This window comes from Mus caroli, chromosome 4 (genome assembly GCF_900094665.2).
Source record: "Mus caroli chromosome 4, CAROLI_EIJ_v1.1, whole genome shotgun sequence".
Taxonomy (NCBI): Eukaryota; Metazoa; Chordata; class Mammalia; order Rodentia; family Muridae; genus Mus; species Mus caroli.
The window spans coordinates 65270641-65278503 of record NC_034573.1 but is presented as its reverse complement, the minus strand read 5'-3'; positions in this window follow the sequence as shown (position 1 = coordinate 65278503).

Sequence of the window (7863 nt, the reverse complement as noted above, 5' to 3'; positions counted from 1 at the left end):
AAAGAAATAGAAGCAGTCATTAATAATCTCCCAACCAAAAAAAAAAAAAACAAACCTCGTGATCAGATGAGTTTAGTGCAGAGTTCTATCAGACCTTCAAAGATCTAATTCCAGTTCTTCACAAACTATTCCATAAAATATAAGCATAAGGTACTCTACCCAAATCATTCTATGAAGCCACAGTTACTCTGATACCTAAACCACAGAAAGATCCAACAAAGAAAGAGAATTTCAGACCAATTTCCCTTATGAATATCGATGCAAATATTCTCAATAAAATTCTTGCTAAGGAATCCAAGAACAGATCAAAACAATCATCCATCCTGACCATGTAGGTTTCATTCCAGGGATGCAGGGATGGTTTAACATACGGAAATCCATCAATGTAATTGACTATATAAAGAAACTCAAAGACAAAAACCACATGACCATCTCATTAGATACTGAGAACACATTTGACAAAATCTAAAACCCATTCATGATAAAAGACTAGGAAAGATCAAGAATTCAAGGCCCATACCTAAACATGATAAAAAGCAATCTACCACAAACCAGCAGCCAACATCAAAGTAAATGGTGAGAAGCTGGAAGCAATCCCACTGAAATCAGGGACTAGACCAGGCTGCCCACTTTCTCCCTACCTATTCAACATTGTACTTGAAGTCCTTGCCAGAGCAATTCCACAGCAAAAGGCGATTAAGGGAATACAAATTGGAAAGGAAGAAGCCAAAATATCACTTTTTGCAGATGATATGCTAGTATACATAAATGACCCTAAAATTTTTACTAGAGAACTCCTAAACCTGATAAACAGCTTCAATGAAGTAGCTGGATATAAAAGTAACTCAAACGAGTCAATAGCCTTTCTCTACACAAAGGATAAACAGGCTGAGGAAGAAATTAGGGAAANAACACCCTCTCAATAGTCACAAATAATATAAAACACCTTGGCGTGACTCTAACTAAGGAAGTGAAAGACCTGTATGAGAAAAACTTCACATCTCTGAAGGAAGAAATTAAAGAAGATCTCAGAAGATGGAAAGATCTAACATGCTCATGGATTGGCAGGAACAATATAGTAAAAATGGCTATCTTGCCAAAAGCAATCTACAGATTCAATGCAATCCCCATCAAAATTCCAACTCAATCCTTCCATGAATTAGAAAGGGCAATCTACAAATTCATCTGGAATAACAAAAAAACCTAGGATAGTAAAAACTCTTCTCAAGGATAAAAGAACCTCTGGTGGAATCACCATGCCTGACCTAAAGCTGTACTACAGAGCAATTGTGATAAAAACTGCATGGTACTGGTATAGTGACAAGTAGACCAAAGGAATAGAACTGAAGACCCAGAAATGAACCCACACACCTATGGTCACTTGATCTTTGACAAGGAGATAAAACCATCCAGTGTAAAAAAGACAGCATTTTCAACAAATGGTGCTGACACAATTGGATGTTATCATGTAGAAGAATGCAAATTGGTCCATTCCTATCTCCTTGTACTAAGGTCAAATCTAAGTGGATCAAGGAACTCCATAAAAAACCAGAGACAGTGAAACTTGTAGCGGAGAAAGTGGGGAAAAGCCCTAAAGATATGGGCACAGGGGAAAAATTCCTATATAGAACAGCAATAGCTTGTGCTTCAAGATTGAGAATACACAAATGGGACCTCATAAATTGCAAAGCTTCTGTAAGGCAAAATACACCGTCAATAAGACAAAAAGGCCACCAACAGATTGTGAAAGGATCTTTACCTATCCTAAATCAGATANGGGACTAATATCCAATATATATAAAGAACTCACGAACGTGGACTCCAGAAAATCAATGGAGTTAAAAAAATGGAGCTCAGAGCTAAACAAAGAATTCTCACCTGAGGAATACTGAATGGCTGAGAAGCACCTGAAAAAATGTTTAGCATCCTTAATCGGTAGGGAAATGCAAATCAAAACAATCTAGAGATTTCACCTCACACCAGTCAGAATGGCTAAGATCAACAATTCAGTTGACAGCAGATGCTGGTGAGGATATGGAGAAAGATGAAAGTTCCTCAATTGTTGGTGGGATTGCAAGCTTGTACAACCACTCTGGAAATCAGTCTGGCAGTTCCTTAGAAAATTGGACATAGTACTACTGGAGGATCCTGCAATACCTCTCCATGGCATATATCCAGAAGATGTTCCAAACCAGTAAGAAAGACAAATGCTCCACTATGTTCATAGCAGCCTTATTTATAATAGCCAGAAGTTGGAAAGAACCCAGATGCCCCTCAACAGAGGAATGGATACAGAAACTGTGGTACATTTACACAATGGANTACTACTCAGCTATTAAAAAGAATGAATTTATGAAATTCCTAGCCAAATGGATGGACCTGGAGGGCATCATTCTGAGTGAGGTAACCCAATAACAAAAGAACTCACATGATATGTATTCACTGATAACTGGACATTAGCTCAGAAACTTAGCATACTCAAGGTACAAGATACAATTTTCAAAACACATGAATCTCAATTAGAACGAACACCAAAATGTGGACACTTTGCCCCTTCTTAGAATTGGGAACAAAACACCTATGGAAGGAGTTATAGAGACAAAGATTGGAGCTGAGTTGAAAAGATGGACCATCTAGAGACTGCCCTACCCAGGGATCCATCCCATAATCAGCCTCCAAATGCTGACACCATTGCATATACTAGCAAGATTTTGCTGAAAGGACCCTGATATACCTGTCCCTTGTGAGACTATGCTGGGGCCTAGCAAACACAGAAATGGATGCTCACAGTCAGCTATTGGATGGATCACAGGTCCCCCAATGTAGAAGCTAGAGGAAGTACCCAAGGAGCTAAAGGGATCTGCAACCCAATAGGTGGAACAACAATATGAAGTAACCAGTACCCCCGGAGCTCATGTCTCTAACTGCATATGTATCAGAAGATGGCCTAGTAGGCCATCAGTGGAAAGAGAGGCCCATTGGTCTTGCAAAGTTTATATACCTCAGTACAGGGGAATGCCAGTGCCAAGAATTGGGAATGGGGGTGGTGGTGTGGTAGGAGAGTGGTGGGGGTATCCCAGACTTTTGGGATAGCATTGGAAATGCAAATGAAGAAAATACCTAATTAAATTTTTTAAAAAAAAGTAAAATAAGAAATTATAATTAATGTTTTACTTTCAATTTACTGGTAAAATATATTCTGATCTAGTCTAAATAGCACATATATAGAAATAAATAGTTAATAAGTCACATTGTGTGTGTGTGTGCGTGTTTTGAATGGCTTAGATTTAGTCCAATTGCTTGTTTATAACAAACATACAAACTATAAAGATGACTTATAAAATGAACAGTGTTGGCTATTAATGAACTCTGCTCCAACCTAATTGTGAAGTAGTCTACAGGCTTGGGTTGTCTTTATTTTCAAGGTTTGAATTAGTTGATTTGTTTCAGATTTTTGGTAAGATGTCAAACTAGATGCTGCTTCTGTATAATCTAGTGAAGGAGAAAAGTCAAAATAAGAACAAATCAATAAATAGTCTCTATCCCAAAGAAAGCAAGTAAGAAAGAGCTTTGGAAATTTACCAGGGGAGTATCAGAATCCCTGAAATATATAGAGGGAAAAAAGTGAGGCCTAGTATAGCTCCTGCTGCATTGCTCTCTGGTTCGTGGAGGGGAAGCTGAAGCCTCATTCAAATAATAAGGCAGGAAGCCATAGGGTAAACAGATTGTCAGTCCAAAACTCAAGACAACCCCAAAGTCCTCACATGTCTTCGATCCAGATGGCAGTGTCAGTGAAGGTCACTGATGAGACAAATGGGTCATCAGAAAGATTGAATTTTCGCTCCTCACTCTAAGACATAGAGGACAGTGATTGAGTACATTCTATTGAAAACTGAGGTACTCTAAGAAACTAAGAATAAAAAACAAGCCATAGGGCCTGAACTCAACTTGATCGAACCCTAGGGTATGATGCAGCCTTGGAAAGCAACAGTTATCAGGTAACACAGACATTTATAGCTCTAAAAGTCCAGGCTGTTGAAAGCTTATATTGGGCAGTAAAGCACACAAGGAAGGTTAGTCCTATTCTAGGTAGTGGGGATAAATTTTATCAACTACAAATCCTCCTTAAGCATTATAGCTCAAAACATAATGTCATCAATTGGGCCATTGGTTTTAGCTGCCTACCTGACTCTAAATTGCTATCGAACCTATGAACTCTGAAACTCCAGAAGAATGCTTGATCTGCACAGGCTCATTTCACTAGGAGGTCTTTAATATAAATATAGATATTCTCTCTATATTCAGATCTCAGTGCCTTGGCTGCTTCCCTGAGTCACAGTATGCAGGAATACATCTCTTACAGTAAAAACAGCCCAGTGGATTATATAGAATCTTGGGAAGGCAAGAAAACTTGCCCAGAATACAGTCAGAAACCATGACCAGAAGCTTTTGATAGACAAAGATGAGAAGTTAGTAGAGTGAAAGTAGCTCCGTAGACATTGGACACTTGACCAAACAGCCTTGACCATGAATAATGGGAAAGGCAAATGTCTTCAAGTCCCACTGACTTGATAACTTCCGTGTTGCATCTTCTGGTGACTCAGATAGGGATCATGCTTTTCCAGTTTTAACGAAAGATTTAGCAGTATTTTTACTTTATGTGACTTCTGCAGTATGTTCTTTACCTTTTTCTTTTTAGCTCTAGAATTTGTCATTTCTTTGTGAGAATGAGAAATGAGTCACAATACCTAGATATCTTCGTGGCATTTTCTGTATGTGTTCTTCTAATAAATAGAGAAAAACGTAATTGTTTTACTTCCTAAACCTTAAAAGTTATGCGTGCATGTATATAATATATGCAAGTATGTAGTGTGTGTATACATACATATACAGTATGTAGTGTGTTTATATGCATGTGTGACATAGTGCATACGTAGCATTCAGAGAACAACTTGTGGAAAATGGTTCTCTCTTTTGATCATGAATAATTCACCAAAATTAAGATTTTGGAAAAACATTTTCAATGAATCAAACAAATTACAGTGAAAAGCACCAGTAGATCATCTCAACCAGGAGAGGGAAAGATCTCATTTATTGATGAAGATAAGTACTCCATAGACATTTTCTTCTGCACTCTGACCAGTTATGAATGTCTTTGTTAACCACCATCCATTGTAAAATGAAGCTTCTTTGGTAAGGGCTGGGAACACACTAAGTTACGGTAAAGACTAGATACATATGTAGAATATCATATGAAACCATGTATATTCAACAAAGTAATAGCAGTAAGATTTCCCATAAGGCTTCCCAACTGAAGATTCTTAACCAGACTTAGAATACTAAGCATGGAACAGACCTTACGGAACAAGCCCTAAATTCAACAAGAAAATGGTTGGTTAGCACCCTAGCAGTCATGCCATTACTACATCAAAAAGCATACCTTGCATATCTTGCCACAAGAGTTGTTAATTTAGCATTCAGGTTTACAGCTATACAAGACAATTAATGATTGTTATTCTCCAGACACCTGCATAGCACCTTCTAGGATAATGAGAGCTTGCCAGAAATGAGGAAAATACCAGGTCAATATCAGCTTAATTTCTTCATGTCCTGTGACCAAAATATATAATGTCTTTAATAATACAGTTTTTACATTGAGTTCTAGTAAACAACATAAAGTCATGCTATATTTTTTGTGGGTCTCTGGGATACCTCTAATAAACATCTCAATATAAAATATCCCAGACCTGGCACTGAAATTTTAATCTGGTAGCCAATGGCTTCTGAGAGTCATATTATCTCCATGTAGATAAATTCCATCTAAACTAATATATATATAGTATATAAATTTATAATATAATTAATACCTATATATTATGTATGCATATATAATTATATAATGTATTAATGTAATTACACAAACATACAATTCATACACACACATTTTTATGTGGCTTTTCCTCTGTACTATTTATTTACCCCTGAACTCTTCTGCTTTCCTCTTTAAAAATCTCTCCATATATCACATACTCTTTTCTTTAATTCTCAGGACCTGAAGAGGAGTAGAATAATTCTAAGACCCAGAGAGCAGGGAGGACTTTGGTAAAGCAACATCTTTTACACATGACAGGACCATTGCAACCATGAACTTATAGCAGCTATCATGGTCCATACAGCACTTGCACAATGTTAAGACAGTCAAATTCCAGCAAGGGCTAGGAGAGAGTTTCATACATTTCCACTGCTAGCTGAAGAGCTACTGATAGTTAATGTCTTCTATGGACAGGAATGCCTTTTTCTTTAGGGATATGACCCTTGGTAGGTATACTGTGCTCTAGTGGATGAAATCACACCCATAAGTATATGGGCAACATTATTTAGACTCAGCATGTCATTTTTTTAATAGGTTATGAGGTTGAGAGGCAAATATGGAAGTGTCTTTTGGGGATTGAAGTGGGAAAAGGTGTAAATATGTTCAAAATAAGTTTACAAAATTCTCAATAAATAAAATTATACACACACACACACACACACACACACACACATATATATATATATATATATATATATATATATATATATATATATATAGGTATGAGTACAATGTACAAAAGCTCCAGGACATGAAGAGAGACCAAACCTAAACCACTCCATGGGATAGATAAAGGAACTAAGATAAAATTCAAGGCATAAGCTATTTAACTATAACAGGAAATATCCTAAATCTAGATTAAAAATGAACATCAAAACTCAAAAGGCATTTAGAATTCCAACCGAAATGACTAGTGAAGAACCTCATCACCATATCTTGTGGTTGAGAGATGAAATGTTTAAAGTAAAACCAAGAAACTCTATTAAAAACCCTAAGGGTAAACACCAATGCATTTATAGTGGCAAATTCTCAGAATAACATATATCTCAGAATCAGCCCTAAATGCCAATAGAGGTTGAAATGATATATTTCAAGCCTTTAAACTAAAGGATTACCACTAGGCTTGGTGAATGTCATGGTTTGACAGGGACCCATGCTTGGCCCAGGGAGTGGTATATTTGGAGGTGTGGCCTTGTTCCAATAGGTGTGTCACTGTGTGTGTGGGCTTAAGACCATCACCCTAGCTGCCTGGAAGTCAATCTTCCACTAGCTACCTTCAAATGAAGATGTAGAACTCTCAGCTCCTCCTGTACCATGCCTACCTAGATGCTGCCCTGATTCGTTTTTGGTGATAATGGATTGAACCTCTGAACCTGTAGGCTGCAAAATTAAATGTCCTTTATAAGACTTGCCTTGGTCATGGTAGCTGTTCATAGCAGTAAAACCCTAAGACAGAAATTAGTACTGAAAGTGGGGCATTGCTGTGATAGGCCTGACTATGTTGTTGTTCAGAAGAATGTGGGTTTTGGGACTTTGGGTTTGGAGAGCATTGGGATGCTTTAAGTGGGGCTTAGTGGGCTACCTTAGAAGAAATATGAAAGACTTTGTTGCTGAAGGTGATTTGAACTGTGGAAGCCTGGTTCTAACGGTTTCAGAGGAAAAGAATTTCATTACATGGACTAGAGACTGTTTTGTGGTATTTTGATGAAGAATGTGGCTGCTTATTGCCCTTGTCTGATGTGTCTACTTGATTCTAAGGTAAAGAGGTTTATATTAACTGCATTGGCAAAGTAAGTCTCAAAAAGCTCAGCAGAGATTTTGTTCTCTGGTTAAGTCTCATGAAGAGCACATTGAACAAGCTTAGCAAGCTTAGAAAGGAAAAAGGGGTTCCGACCGGACAAGCACCAGGGTAGCTAGAGCGCAGGGTCGGCTGACACCCGCCAGCTACCCACGACCCCCGCCACAGGATTTTGAGACTGCTGGTGAGTGGA